Source organism: Enhydra lutris, unplaced genomic scaffold, assembly GCF_002288905.1.
Source record: "Enhydra lutris kenyoni isolate GAN:26980312 unplaced genomic scaffold, ASM228890v2 scaffoldscaffold47, whole genome shotgun sequence".
Taxonomy (NCBI): Eukaryota; Metazoa; Chordata; class Mammalia; order Carnivora; family Mustelidae; genus Enhydra; species Enhydra lutris.
The window spans coordinates 15,801,250-15,817,696 of NW_019154131.1; the positions used below are offsets into that span (position 1 = coordinate 15,801,250).

The following is a 16,447-nucleotide window of genomic DNA, read 5'->3' on the forward strand; positions in this document are numbered from 1 at the left end:
GCGCGCGAGACAGGGTTGGGCTGCACGCCTGCGGGTTCACGAAGCTCCTGCCAGGACTTCCTAATCTTTGCGTTGACTCTCCGTTGCAGCTGCGTGGAAACTAATGGACCCTCCCCATTAATCTCTAAAAGCTGGCTTGCAGTCACGCCATCCCTAAGGATGCTTGGGCTCCAGGTGTGTGCCTGCTTCTCTTATTACCCTTACCTGTAAGAGGCAGTCAGGGAGGTAGCCTGTGGTCACTCCTTCCCTAACCCCTTCTCTCCAGCTATAGGGTCTGATTCCTCCAGGATCAGGCATCCTTGCCCTCTAACCCTCCCCCTGGGTCTTTACACATGCTTCCAAAACCTTTTATTCACGTTGTGTTTTTCTTCCTATCCTATGCCCACCCCTCAGAAAAACTGATCACTGAGGCCTACAGCATTGTCTCCTGCATGCTAAGAGGACCCAACTCCTACTTTGCTTCTCCACCCTCTAATGGAAACATCCCCCAAAGAAACTCAAAACAAACAAAAAGCCAAGAAAGCACTTGCAAGTAAGTGGGTCAACAACACCTGATTTTTGGAGCTGGAAGGTAGTTAACGCCCATTTTACCTACAGGGAAGTTGAGGCATTTGAAAAAACGCTGTCACCTGCTACAGTTCATGCCACTGATGAAGGGCAGTATGAAAACTCCAAGGCTGCCGTGTTTTCATTAGGCCATAGGGTCCTCCCTAGCAGTCCATTATGACCTCCCACTGCAGGGCCCACCTTTCAGGTCTACATTTCTCAGTGCTTTCCCCCACCCCTGCCAGAGCTTCATTCCCTCCCCTGCATCCACCAGTCCCTTTCAGATTCACTCCATGCGTCATTACCACTGCCTCTCCTCCCACCCTCAACCTCTCCTTTCCACGGGTCTGCACCACAGCGTAGGAACATGTTCAAATCTCACCTACACTAGAATTAGACATTTTATTCTCTCCCCTTCTTTCCTGGTGATCTCTCTCCCTCCTCTTTTTCTCATAACTGCCTTCTTTCATTTCTTACCATCATCCTATTTCATCACAACCTACACTTTGGCTTTCCTTTTCAACGCCTCCCTGAAACTGCTCTCTCATGGAATGTCCTTAATTTCCTGATTCCTCATCCTATACTCACCATGCAGACAACTCTACACAGTCCTTGCTCTTTGCGGGCATTTGATCTAATGGACACACAAGCAAACTCTAGTGACTAACCAGTCAACGATGCCAAGCCATAAGAGGAAGACAGTCTGGGATAGCCTGGAGTGGGAAGACTGCCCAGAGAAGGGATCCTTTATCACCAAACACAGCCCCTGCGACTATATCCGCCTCCCCCCCCGACCAGCCTGCTGCATTTACCTACATCACATCTCCTCCTTTTTCCTCTCCAGCTCTGCATGCTCTACTCGCATGTCCTTCCCCCTTCTCCTGACGGGTCCCCTTCTCCTGCTCTATTTTCTGGAATTTTAACATCCCCACCATCTTGTCTATTTGCCATGTTTTCCTCTGCACAGGCATCCACCACACAAGGCTTTATCTCCATGCAGACAACAGCCGACTCTACTATCTCTAACCCCTACTATTTTTTTTTTTTTTTTTTTTTTTGAATACCAGCTCTGGCCTTTCAACAGCTTCTGGATATCTCTGCATGAAAAGGCTATTGTAACTTCCAAATGATCCCATTTGGCATACTTTCTTCTCAAATCATGGTCTTATTTCTCACATGGAAACCACTCTTTTCCTAGTCATTCAGGTTTAAAATTTGGGAGTCTTCATTACATTTCCCCATCCAATCAAATTCTATTGACTCCATCCTTTCCAGATCCCTTACTGATCCTAGCACTCCACTTCCGTTCGTTAGGACTCAGAACCTGAGTAAAAAGGACACAAAAAGAGCTCCCTTTTACTTGACAGATAAATAACAAACTACAAACAAAAAGCTTTTACAAGTCAAGCAGTCAGGGAATTCTACTTGTTTTCCAAGAAATACGTGCAGGAAAGAGCTTCCTAGAGAACCATTTGGGGTAAGAAGCAGGACTCTCCCTTTCCTCTGGGAGGGCCCAGGGCAGATCCTCTTTGGGTTCTGCCAGCATTACCCAACAGCCTCCACTGGCCTTATTGCCTCCTCCTTCTACCCAGACTGGCATACATTAGTGGAAGACTGCTGGAAGAATTCTTAAAACACAGTCCTGTTCCAGCTATTCCCCTGGTCAAAACCCTTTGCCACTTCCTGGCTGCCTGTTAGTTATATTGTTAGAGTGGGCAGTTAGTTAGGCCTTAACAGGTTGCCTGAAGGCCAGCAAAGGGGGACCCGAGCCCTGTTATCAGGAAAATTAGGAACCTGTCCCTGCAGCATTTCACAAAGCCACAAGAAACCCAATCACACCAGACAGGCCTAAGACGAAGAAGGCCAGAAGCCTTGACCAAGTAAGGAGAAAAGGCACAAAATCCTGCTCTCAAAGAAATCCCCTCCCCAAATAATAAATATTCCACCGCTTAGTTAACAACTGTCAATACAAGATAGAGACCCAAAAACAAGGGCACAGCTCTCCCCTGAGCTGGCCCACCCTCTCATCTCGAGAGTGTGCTCTAAGAAACCTTTCATTTGCACCACTCAAACATGGGCTCATCCGTCCCTGAATTCTGGTGATGAGACCAAAAGCCTCTGGTGATGTCAGGGGGACAGGCTGGGTGAGAGCTGCAGGGCCCAGGTCTCTAGTTCATCTGGCAACAGCCGCTCATCTTGTCTCCAAGTCTGTCGCAGGTGCTGACATCCTGAACCATCCTATCCCCCCGCCAATTAGAGCATCTCTTACTGTTTCCTGGCCACACCAGGTATTTTGCTCATCATGCCTCTGTGAAACTTTTCTCCTCTATTCTGACTTTCTCTTTTGCTTCCTCCCCATCTCACAGCCCAGCAGTTACCTGTCAAAGTTCTAGACATCTTTTAAAGCCCTTCCCAAGGCTTCCTCAAGGAGCCACTCAGGACTAATAAAGATCTATGATGGGACTTGAGGTTTGGTTTCTGCCTGCTCCACTAGATTACAGATTCCCAGAGGACTAGCCCTCTTATGAACAGTAAGAACTGAACAAATTTTGGGGTGCCTGGGTGGCTCAGTCATTAAGCGTCTGCCTTCGGCTCAGGTCATGATCCCAGCATGCTGGGATCGAGCCCTACATCGGGGTCCCTGCTCTGAGGGAAGCCTGCTTCTCCTTCTCCCACTTCCCCTGCTTGTATTCCCTCTCTCATTGTCTCTCTCTGTCAAATAAATAAATTAAAAAAAAAAAAGAACTGGACAAATTTTAACTTCTCTAAATAAGGTTTCTTTCCCCCAACTACATGACTGTTGGGATTAAATAAGAAAATGTATAAAACTTGTAAAATATATGGTATGATTTTCCTCTCCCAAACTTATAACCAAAATAAAACAAACTTTCAGCAATACTTGCATTTTTGGAATATGTACAGTGGACTTTTTTTTTAATAATCTTTTTTTTTTAAAGATGTTATTTATTTATTTGACAGAGAGAGATCACAAGTAGACGGAGAGGCAGGCAGAGAGAGAGAGGGAAGCAGGCTCCCTGCCGAGCAGAGAGCCCGATGCGGGACTCGATCCCAGGACCCCGAGATCACGACCTGAGCCCAAGGCAGCGGCTTAACCCACTGAGCCACCCAGGCGCCCCTGTACAGTGGACTCTTAATTGTCTCCCTGTATGGATGTCAGAGGCCAAGATAGTTCAAATAACTTAAAATTAATATCTTGTCTTTTGAAGCAATTTTAACATCATTTGAACATGTCAGTTTTGTTTTTCTTGGGCAAATGTTTAAATGTGTTTTCTTCCCTATGAACACTAATGGGGAGAATAAAGTTGCAAAATATGTATCATAGCAATAACAGACTTGAGATTTTTTTTAAAAGATTTTATTTATTTATTTGACATACAGAGATCACAAGTAGACAGAGAAGCAGGCAGAGAGAGAGAGAGAGAGGAGGAAGCAGGCTCCCTGCCTTGCAGAGAGCCTGACGCGGGGCTCGATTCCAGGACCCTGAGATCATGACCTGAGCCGAAGGCAGAGGCTTTAACCCACTGAGCCACCCAGGCACCCCTGACTCGAGATATTTTTAAACTATGCACAAAAAGTGATAAAGGATACTCTTTCACAATGATCTTCAGAAAAATTAAGTCCAGGTTGCATATCCTGACTTTGGACACTTAACATCCATTCATTTGTGGTTTTTTCCCTCCCATTCCCCGGTAAGCTCATTTTTAAATGCAATACTTCATGCAATATTCACTGAGAGCAGAGATTCTGGGAAAGTGGCCCATTGTTTACTTTTGCTTCTATTAGCCACAAATAGCTATATAAGGAACCAGTTATAGGCTGACAACTTTCAATTCTAGATTTTTTTCTTTCAACTACCTAGAATTGTCAGGGATCAAAACCTCCCTCTTTTCTCCACTCCCAGTTCCATAGAACAGACTGGAAATTTCACAGGCTGCTGGACCCAAATAAAACCGTAGAGATTATGTGGCCCAATCTCCTTATTTCACAGATACCAAAAAGCTAGTGATGGCTGGGTTGAGAGTGCCTTCCATCCCACTGTGCAAAATTCCAATCCCATTACTTACTTAATCTTACTCAGGCATTAGTCATAGTTATCTCTTGTAAACTTTGTTGTCATACTCTCAGCCCTCATTATCACTCTTTTTCAGCTGTTCCAAGGCATTGCTTGCACTTCTATGTTAGAACTTTAACTGTCCTTCCTTTAAATAGCTTTGACCCTTACTACTACATTCAAAAGATCAAACCTTGGGGTGCCTGGGTAGCTCAGTTGGTTAAGTGTCTGACTCTTGATATTGGCTCAGGTCATGATCTCAGGTTCATGAGATCAAGTCCCACATCAGGCTCCATGAAGCCTGCTTAAGAGTCTTTCTCTCTACCCCCCTTCCTCTGCTCCTCCTCACCTTCTTAACATTGTCTAAAACAAACAAATAAGATCAAACCCTCGGCTTGGATACCTGCCTTGTTGCATCATCATTCCCCGATCTATCCCCTGTCCTATTCCAAGACAAACAGGTTCAAGTGTGTAACTGCTTCATTCAATTACACAGGAGACATTTTTAGATTGGTTTTTCTATGCCATAGACCCTCTCCTCCTCCACATATCTGACTCAATCCTCAGAGAAATCCTAGGAGATGGTAACTATTCTCAGCCAATTTTACAGATGAGGAAAAAAGGTCAGAGCAGTTAAATTATCTTGTCTAAGATCAACACAACTAGTAAATGTTGGAATTGAAATTAGAACTTTAGTCTGTCTCCAGATATGAATTCTTAACCACTGTGCTATATTAACTTGTTTCATATGATTGTTCAGTATTTGTTCACAAATACTCCATTATATATAATAGAGTCAAAATGTAAGTCTACATAAAATCTAAAACAACCCAATAAAACTCAAAAGATTTGAGCACACCGTTCACCAAAAGAGATACCCAAATGGCCAGAACAAAGAAAAGATGCCCAACGTCATTAGGGAAATGCAAATTAAAAACACAATGAGATATCACTACATACCTATGAAAATGGATAAAATGAAAAAAGATTCACCATACCAAGTGCTGGTGAATGTGGAGTACAACTAGAACTCTCATACAGTTTTTGTTTGTAATAACCAAAAATTGAAAACAACCAAAAAAGCCATCAGAAGATGAGTGGATAAACAAAGAGTTTTCCCTGCTGGCCTCCCAATTCTATTCTAAATGAGATTTCCTTTTATTAATTTTCACATTCGGCTTTTGATCAAGATCTTTCTTTGGAAGCATTGCTGATTGAAAGTCACATTTTCCACTATTTAGTAGTTATGTCCCTCACTGCCAGGAGGGACCTTTCCTGGGTGTCATGTCCTACACTAGAGGAAAGGGCATAGCAGTTAGAAACCACCTAAGGCCACATCAGAGTTACCGAGGAAGGTTAGGAGGGAGAAACTCTCAGGTACTCCCTAAAGTCCTTATCTCCTCCAGGTCATGTTAACTGGAGATCATCTCAAAGGATTGAGCCAGCATCACCTTATTGGGTACATAATTTTTTTTTAAAGATTTTATTCATTTATTTGACAGACAGAGATCACAAGTAGGCAGAAAGGCAGGCAGAGAGAGAGAGAGGAGAGAAAGCAGGCTCCCCGCTGAGCAGAGAGCCTGATGCGGGGCTCGATCCCAAGACCCTGAGATCATGACCTGAGCCGAAGGCAGAGGCTTTAATCCACTGAGCCACCCAGGCGCCCCTTGGGTACATAATTTTTAACAAGTTTTATAGGCAACAAAACACAAAACTTAAACTAATTACATGAAACAGAAGTGACAGTGATTTCAAATCGTATCATGGTTCTAAACCAGGCCTCTAGGCCTACAAGTAGCCAAATGAAATATTTATTGGCATTTATTCTAACTTAAGAGAAGAGAGCTTTACCCTACTGAGGACAAACCTGAATTCATGTGTGCCTTCTGGAACTCTCCACTTAAAGTCACCATGAAAGCAAAGAGTGAACACTACAAGAGCGCAATGGAAAGAATTACACAAGTGCATTTGAGAAGACACAGTGCAAGTATAAACATGAAACTATAGCTGATGAACTTTTTGCAAAAAAGCAAAACTTCAAAGGTATTTTAATAACAGTATTGTTATCTCAAAAGAACTGTTTGGAACGAAATGTGTTATTGATAATATAGCCTGTAAGTTTGTAAATTCAGAGAACATCAGTCTGGGTAAGAATCCAAAGACAGTTAACAGTTTAAAGACTTCAGTGATTGTGAACCTTCTAACCCTTCAGAAAAAAACAAATGAAAAATTTAATTATCCTGGGATTGTGATGAGTCTGTTTCCAAAAGGCCATAAACAAAAGAGGAGGTTCCTTCCTCTCACAATGGCTTGGGAAATGCAGACAGGGGCACTGTCTGTACAAAAGAGAAAACGCAACAGTAAGAAAAAGGTACACAGGCCTGTCCCGGACATCTGGGGACCAAGTGTCTCATCAGATGTCATCTGCTTCAGTTCCAGGAAATCTTTACTTTCAGGTCCAGCCAGGGTTTGGTACTTTCTTTTGAGGTGTCACATGAATCTAACAGTCTTTTCCCTGGAGTTTGGTGGCACAATGGTTGCTTAGCAGTTCCTGGTAAGAGCCACTCCAGTGAGGTAGAAGACTCTGGAGGGTTCTTTCTCGACAGAGGAAACCTCTAGGTAGCAAGATGTGATCCTTAAGGTCATAGTCTCCCAGCGACTGCTCTGCCAAAGCATGGTTATTTTTAATAGAAGCAATTAGGCCTTTACACTATTGAATTATATTTCCTTTTATCAACTATGAGCCAAAGAAGGTAGGGGCCAAGTGTATTGGATATCCTCTATCTCAAAAGCTGTCTATGAGCTCCCAAGGGATAGAGCTGTGATTTAGAAGACGAATGGCAATGCTTTAGGCCAAGGTATTTGGAAGGTCTCTACAAATTTTGCCATCTCAAGAGTGCCCTTAGTACATGTGACTAAAGATGGTATACATACAATGAAAGTGTTCAAAGCTGGCCAGATAGCACAGACTTCTCACACCACCTGACTAGTAAAATGGGCTCCCGGGTAGAGATAATCTAACAGAAGCAGCAGTGGCTTGTCTATAAGAGGAAGTCTGGGTCTGGTGAGAAAACCTATAAACCAAGACTAAAACATGTATCTACGAGAGGGAATTGTATGATCCATCTGTAGGAGGAGGTTTCCCGAGGATGTACTTGGGACAGGTGGGACAAGTGAGGCAGGCAATTTTTGCAGCCTAATTAACTTTTTGCCACCACTACTGGTTCATGAATGCCATGATTTTGTCAACAGTCCAAGAGTTTAATGCAGATACAGTGGTAAGCGCTGAGAATTTTAGAACTACTGGCAAGGACATATTGTTACTTGGCTCAGGCCAGAGTTTTTATTGAGCCAACAATGATTAGATTTCCATATTGTTTTGCCCTCTCTGGGGCCAATTCCTGGGTGTCTCTTGTCAATTTTTCCAAATGATCATTTGGGAGAACATCCCTTTGGACCATGACCGATTTGGCTATTGGTTTCCTTGGGAGCAGCATTTTTGGCAGAAACATTGGTGAGGTGGGTTACTTTGGCCTCCAGGGAGTTGAATCTGGAATGCCCAGGAACCTTAATAGCCAAAGCAGTGGACAAAAGCATTGCATGTAGTAAATTCTGGACATAGAAGCCATTTTAAATTTTATTCCCATCAGAGGGAAGGACATCTCACTGTTTCCATAATATTCCGAAGTCACGAGCTACCCCATTACTATCAGTATAAATATCTGTGGTTTTAACCTTGGCTAAAGTACAAGTCAAGGAACAGTATAGAATTCAGTCTCTTTCGCTCAAGTGGCCAAACATAAAGGTGCTTTTTCAATGACTTCTAAAGGAGTTTCGATTGCCATACCCAGCACGGTATTTTCCATTTTTATCCTTCAAATAAGAACCACCAGTAAACCATGAAAAATCTGCATATGCTTAAGGAGTTTCCTGTAAATTGTCATGGGGACTCAAAAGGTAACCTGTAAGCATTAAGCAGTCATGAGGGGTTTCATCTGGATCCAAATACAAATCTTCTTGATTTGAGATCAGATGCCCCAAATATTAAACGTGAGTCTGAGAAAACTGTAATTTTCTTTGGAAACTTTATGTCCCTTTAAAGCCAAAAGTTTTAACAGGTGGATGCTATCTTCCTGTGAAGAGGTCTGAGAAGGGGGTTGGGGAAGCCAATCATCTGTGCACTGTTAACTCATAGAGCCTGCAGAAAACCGTGTATCATCCAAGTCAGCTTTTAAGGTTTGTGAAACCAAGAGGGACTCTCTGTGAAACCCTGGGGCATTACTATCCAGGTGTATTTCCTTTCCTCCCAAGTGAAAGCAAAGACATATTGACTATCCTGATAAACTGGAATACTAAAAATGACAAGGCATAGGTCATTTACAGTGAAACATTTACTTTCAATGCAATGGATGTCTGCAGGGTATGGGGAGTTGCAAACAAAAGGGTGCAAAGAAATAACAGTGTTATTTTTTGCTCTGAGGTCCTGGGCAAACCTCCATGTTCAACCACTGAGTTTTCTCATAGGAAACACAGGAAATAAAGGTAACACAGGAAATAATGCAGGAGATAATGAGGCCCTAACACTTGGAATCTTCTATTAGGAGCTTGATGTTTTGAAGGACTTTTTAAAATTTTTTTTTACTAATAGGGTGTTAATTATGGGAAGAGGTTTTGAGGGATCTACGTCAGTCTTGATGAGAAGTGTCCTGTGGAATTTGCCAACATCAGTTGAGGATTCTGCCCATAAAGACGACGGTAGCTGATCCAATAAAAATTAATAAAAGATGTCAACGTGTCATTTAATTCCCCTGGCTGGCTATTTTGATTACTACTGTCAAAATCTTGAATTATTTCCCCCTTTTGGGAAAAAGAAATTCAGGCATGATACTTTAAGAAACCTCAGACCAATAAATGAATAGGGTCAGAGGAACTAAGGAGACAGGAGTGTCTCTCTCAAAGGGCCTAGACAAAGGGAGCAGGTTCAGAGGCAGGAATCCATGGAGGGGGGGTGGGGTTAACTAGTGCTCCCCTCCCCCAATCTGAACTGTTCTGGTACTTGGAGCAGGGGCACTGAGAGTGCAGCTCTGCTGTCAACGTGGACAGAGATTCACTCTGAATCTGAAGAGTGGATTCTCTGAGCAGATTAAGAGGAGGGATTGGAAAGAGCACCTGTAGTTCCCTGGAGCCTCATTACTGGGAATTAGGACACCGTAAACATTAACTAGAGGGCTGAAGGTGCCTGGAGCACTTAAACTTGTAACAATCCCCCCCCCCCCCCCCCCCCCCCGCCATCGCCCTGGTCTTTGCAGTAACAGCAGAAACAAAGAGATTCTGGCTCTGTCTAAGGGTCATTTGGTAGAGTTGAAAATTGAGAATTTCAGTTTTCTGTTTTGTGTTGTTGTAGTGGTGGTGGTGGGTTTTTTGTGTGTTTTTTGGTTTTGGGGTTTTTTTGGTCGTGGGGGAGGTGGTGTTGGAGCAGAGGGAAAGAGAGAAAGCCAGGATCTTAAGCAGGCTCCAAGCCCAGCACCGAGCTGGATGTAGGGCTCGATTTGATAACTCTGAGATCACGACCTGAGCCAAAATCAAGTCAATGCTTAAGAGACTGAGCCCCCCAGGTGTCCTAGCAGTCTCTCTTTTAGGTGACTCTTTTAGGTGATTCAAGGGAGTCTTTTAGGTGACTCAAGGGAGATGGTTTGTCAAATTAACTAAATCTTGAGTGGTAGTTTCCCATTCCAACCTGGTCCTAGCTAAAAGAGGAACATCCCGGTTCAACCTGTTAATAAACACTTAAATGCTACCTGGATGGACTCAACATCTAAAGATCAGGAGATTCTTAAAAGACAATTTAGAGTTGACAGTCATGAACCAATTCATGAGGCTTTTGTGTGAATTTGGTTCCAATCACCAGGCATGGGGACAGCTACTGTAATTGCTCTGCTGTGCAATTACAGCCAGTGCTACAACATCTTGTCAAAAATTAGGGTTTGCTGAGGCACCTGGGTGACTCAGTCTGTAAAGTGTTGACTCTTAATAAAAAATTTATTAAAAAATAAAAAATCCTTTACTTTTAAAAAATTTTAATACGATTTTATTTGAGAGAGAGTGAGTGAGAGAGAGCATGAGAGGGGAGAAGTTCAGAGGGAGAAGCAGACTCCCTGCAGAGCTGGGAGCCTGATGCTGGACTCAATCCTGGGACTCCAGGATCATGACCTGAGCCCAAGGCAGCTGCTCAACCAACTGAGTCACCCAGGTGCCCCCAAAAATAAAAAAATCGTTTTAAAAAAGTTAGGGGTTTGGAGGCATCTGATCTGGCTGGCTCAGTCAGTAGAGCATGCAAAGATCCTGATCTCAGGGTCATGAGTTTCAGCCCCACATTGGGAATAGAGATTACTTACAAAAGAGAGGAGAGAGAGAAAATGTTAGGAGTTTGTTTCTCTAAATTTCCTCCAGAATGTTCCCTTCTGGCTAGTTTCATCCAACGTTTGGTCTGCTCCTCACCAACAATCATGTGGATTAATTGATATAAATCTGAGAAACCAGGTTGGTAAGTTTAAATAACTAGATTAAATTCTTCAGCAAACTTATGGGCATTATCAGTCATTTTAGGAAACTCAATAACTACGGATCACAATTGAGTCTTAGGCCAGGTAACATAAGAAATTGAGTTTTGTTTAGATCCTCAGCGACTTAATTTTAAAGAGGCAGGTTTCATAGGTTCAGGAGAGGAGCAAGTGGAGTAACAGGAAATGCGAAGTTTGGCAAAGACAGGAAAATGGCCGTGGGGGGGGGGCACAAACCTGAGCACAAGGTGGCTGCCACCTGTCTGCAGACAAAGAAAATGGGAGAGGGTAATAAGTCATCAGAAACCACTTGACTCCTTTCAGTTGTTTGCCTCAGTGAATTTAGAAACAGTATTTTGCAGAAGCAAACTTAGAACCCTCAAAACAGCTGTAAGCTTCAAGGTACCATTTGAAATAGGCATCCCATTCAGGTTTTGAGTTGTTTTGGAGTCATGGCTTTCTAATTTAATCTTGAGTAAAACAAGTTTGGGGAAATCAACATGCCCCTTAACGGCCACTGAATTTCTAAATTACTGGTTAAATCAGTCCACTTGATTATACATACGCACACTAAGGAGCCATAGTTTTTAAACATAAAACTGGCCAGAGTTCCAGTTGGGGGAGTGGCCGGGGGGGGGCACCCTCAAAGTATTTTGATAACTGGAATCCCATTTTAGAGGTTTTTCTCTAAAGAGAAAAGCTCCCAAACGGGGGAATTGCAGCAGGAACAGCCTGGTTCCAGAAGGAATCAGACCAAAGACTAACCCAGTTCCCATAGGAACAATCTTGTCCCAAACAAGCTGGACCAAAGGCCAGTAGCTGCGACAGAAATGGTCTGGTTCCTAAAAGGAGGCAAACTAAAAGGCCAAATGAGGATCCTCAGAGAAAGAAAACCCGAGCCCTTAAAATACGTCCCAAATAAGGCCTGAAGGGCGAGCTGCCCAAAATCCAGGAACCTGCACATAAAGACTTACCCTCAGACGCCAGGGTGGGAGAGGAAGCAGTGAGCACAAAGGGCTGTGCGGGTACCCACACCTGTTTGCTCACCAGCCTCACAGTTGCTGGGGGTCTTCTCCGGATCCCACTTCCGATTACCGAGTAATGTTAACCTTAGAAAATAAAACTGCCAGTAATTTTACCCACAAAAGTGAGTTTTGGTGGGGGTGGATGGCAGAGAATTGCAACAGGTGAAGAACGAGCTATAGGAAAACCATAGGCAAGTGCCCCAAACAAAGAAAGGGAAGGCTCTTTTAATAGAGGAAAGGGGGACATTGGGAAGGCTGCTATAAACAAAAAGCCCATTGGAGTAAACTGGGAGTTCGAACTGTAGTGGCTTTTCATTGGCTGAGTTGTGACGCTCTCTCATTGGCTGGGCCGTTGCCAGGGCGGAGGACAGCCCTTCTTCCTCCCGCTGGGATAGTAAAGCTATAACCCCCTGGAAGATATGTCTCTGCCTTTGAGTTTGCAAGTGGTAGGGCATGAGAACCCCCCTCAAGCCTCCCAACTCCATCCTAATTGAGATTTCCTCTTATTAATTTTCACAGGAGTCATGTGTGAACTTCTGGAGTAAGCTGTGAGCAATCAGCCACGTTATTTCAGGCTGTCTCTGCAGGTGTCTTTCTGTCTTTCCCACATTGTGCTGGACATGGCACTGTACAGAAGGGGAAGCTACTTTCAGAGCCCACAGGTCTGCCAGCATCTGCGGGAGAACGTATAAACTAAGCTTATGGCTCTCATTCTTCGAAGTCACTCGGGATGTTTCTACAACCATCTTTGTAGCAGGGCTGGGACTGGAGGAGGCTAGCAAGCACTTAGGGTGCATAATTTAAGCAGGTTCGCCCTCAGCATTGCCTGCCTGAAAAGAAGCACTTCCTTAAATTTTGCAACTCAGACATTTCTTGTCCTTCCCAAGTTCTTGCCCTGCTTGGTGGTTTGGTTTCTAGGTGGGTGGGGGGAGAGAGAAATGGACTTTGGCTACAGATATTTTCATATAACTTGCTTTTTAAAGAATCTCTAATTCCTCCCACCCTAGAAATCTCCCCCATTAATTCCCTAGGCAGGTGTGTTTTCACTTACTGTTGTATACTAAATTCCTCCCCTCCCCCAACCTGTGGCTTATTGTAAAACTCCATCCATACCTCTCCAAGTTTTGCTATGATGAAAGGAGTCTTTGGGGAATTTAGAAATGCTTTTTCCCCTGACAAAGCATGACTCTCAAAACCATTGCCTCACTAGGACCTGGAAAGGCCACTTTGATGGATAAAGGCTGAGACTCCTTCTATCCCTTGGCAGTCTTACTAAACCAACCCAAATCTCCTGAGGCAAAAGGATGCCTCTGGCAGGCTAGAAGGAAGGTCACAGACAAAGAAATGCAAAGGAGATAATCATATTCGTATATTTCAAAACTATTATCCCTGTTATTTACAGTTAAGGTTTTATTTAAATTCACACACAGTTTTCATTTCTGTATATTCTTGCTCCATGCCATTGTCTATGATTACTGAAAATTGCTTTTCTTAGATCAATTCACTTTATGAACTAGAGGAGTCACCCATAGCAAACTAACTTAATATGATAATTTTTGAGATAAGGTTTAATTTTGCAATGACGAAAGCATTATTTGGGTTGCAGATAGAAATAGTTTCAAAAAGACAGCTTTTATATCGATCTCATTAAATAAAATTATAATCATTAGCATTTAAATCACTTTTAAAGGCTTTCACTTTTTGGTGTTCTAAGGTAAGAGATTTTAAAAATGAATTGGGCTTTAACAATTTAAGACTGTATGATAAATAGAGAGCCAAGAAGCAAAACCTGCCATGTCTTCTGTAATCACTTTTGACTAAGGAAAGTAAAAAAGGGATAAAGTTAAACAATCTAAACACTTAAACATGAACTTATCTAAAAGCTATTGAATTTTACTGGCTGTTTAAATAGATGAAGGTAGTTCAGATTATGCATTTATATAGCTGAACAGTGGTAGGTAATGTTGGTCCCAACAGAAAAATGATGGAAAGATTCCTTCTTTGCATAATTGGTTTCTGACAAAGAAAAGGGGCTTATACTTCAGCTTGCTTTACTTCCTGTTGCCTTCTCAATGTTGACTATTCTGTCATTTGAAGGGAATTAGACGAAAAGATCATAAAGATCTTTATGATCTGGTTCTAATATTCTATAACCCCATGATTTATTCCATATCTCAAATATGAGTTCTCTGTAAAAGCTGTTTCTAGAAAAGCCATCAGCTGTAAGTGATGTTAATGTTCCTACTTCCTCATTCATGCATTGGTTTTATATTTTCATTCTGTTGTTTGTGTATATTTTCCACAGAATTATTGTTTATCAAAAAAATTGTGCATGACCTTGTGCCTAGTGAGCCCTTATTAGATGTTTGGGAGACAGAATGAATTTAAAGACAAAAAGAACTGGTCTGTAACCTCAAGGTATTTTAAAATGGCCATTTTTATTTTAACTATGCTGAGAAACAGAAAGGAAGAGTTTCCGGAAGGAAGGAATGTTTAGTTGGAAGACCAGTGTTCAAGTCTAGATTTTACTTCTGTGTGATTGTGGGCAAGTAATAATGCCTCTCTGAACCTCAGCAACTTTGTTTCTCGAATAAAAGTCATATGACAGACCCTAGGCTACTTCCCATGTGAGGATCAAATAAGATCTCTGTCAAGCTTCAGGGAAGAATGAGACCAGAGTCTGCAAGCCCAGCAGATGCCCTGTTCCAGCATTTTAAAGGTAGAACCCTGGGGCGCCTGGGTGGCTCAGTGGGTTAAAGCCTCTGCCTTCGGCTCGGGTCATGATCCCAGGGTCCTGGGATCAAGCCCCACATCGGGCTCTCCGCTCAGCGGGGAGCCTGCTTCCACTTCTCTCTCTCTCTCTCTGCCTACTTGTGATCTCTGCCTGTCAAATAAATAATAAATAAAATCTTAAAAAAAAAAATAAAGGTAGAACCCTGGGTACTGCCTGTCAAATTTGGTAGAAGCCTGTGGAAGATGGAACACGTATGTGTGTGTGTGTGTGTGTGTGTGTCCCTGGTAGGGAGACACACACACAAAAAAAACCTCTAAAGAGGAACCCAAATCAGAGAGTAGCTAGGTAAAGGAGCCACGAGGAGACAGATTTACAACAAAATTTGGAACTGGTCCTGATTCATCCTGATGATCTTGTGAGCTCAAGCTTGCCTTCATAGGGCTGGGTGATCTCATCCCACATTTCCAAAAGGCCAGATATGAGCCTTAATTTTAAATTGAATTTCTAAATCCTTTCTTTATAAAAGCAATAACTGGTTAAAAAGAAGACAGAATTATAAATCCATTCACAAGAGTAACAGAACCAAAGATACCTAGAAATAAGAAGAAAGATACAGATTCTTTAAGAAGGAAGTTATAAAACCTTCTTGTAGGATATTTAAAAATGATACAAATGGAGAAATAGACCATGTTCTTAGGTAGAATCCTTAATAGACCCCAAATTTAAATTTTCCCAAATTGATCCATAAATGAAAGGTAATTCCAATTAGAAACATAAGCAGAGTCTTTTATTGAATAAAATACTCCTAAGTCCATACAGAGAAATAAATGAGAATAGCCAAGAAAGTAATTAAAAAGAGGAACAGTGAGAAGGATTTGCACTACCAGGCAATAAAATACATCACCAGACATTGTATTAGGAGAGGAACAAACAAATGGAATAATGGAAAACAATCAAGATCCCAGATTTGGGTTTCAACATATAGAGGAACTAAATGTTTGACAATGTCAAAATTTCAATTCCATGGGAAAAAGATTATGTATTTAACAAATGGCTGGCATACCTGGTTAATCTATCTGGAAGAAAATAAAGTTGGAATGCTATCACATACCACATATAAAAGCAAATTCCTAATGGATTAAAAATTATGTGTAAAGAAAGTATAAAAAAAATTAGATGATTATTTGGACTACCTTGGTGTTAGGAAAGGCTGTTCAGCCAAGACAGGATTATAGAAAATGTGTTTGTATGACAACAGATATCAAAACAACTCCAATAGATTGAAATTATATTTGTTAATGTGACAAAATCACCTTGTATTACTGGGATGAACCCCACACCAACTTATGATGTATCATGCTTATTAGTGGATTCATTTGCTAATATTTTGTTAAGTATGAAGTCTACTTGGATAATAAAAGAATTACACGAGCTTTCTTACAGGTGTCTGCATGGTATGTATCCTCTTCTGTCCTTTTTGTTTTAGCTTATCTTTTTCTTTATATTTCAA

The 16,447-nt window shown here is 42.1% G+C and overlaps 1 protein-coding gene across 1 annotated transcript in view; it reads right to left on the bottom strand.

Annotated features, from left to right (window-relative positions):
• LOC111156576 (3-hydroxyacyl-CoA dehydratase 4) overlaps nucleotides 1-16,447 on the bottom strand; it is a 97,439-nt gene that overhangs the window by 39,365 nt on the left and 41,627 nt on the right. The gene's annotated exons all lie outside the window — the stretch shown is intronic.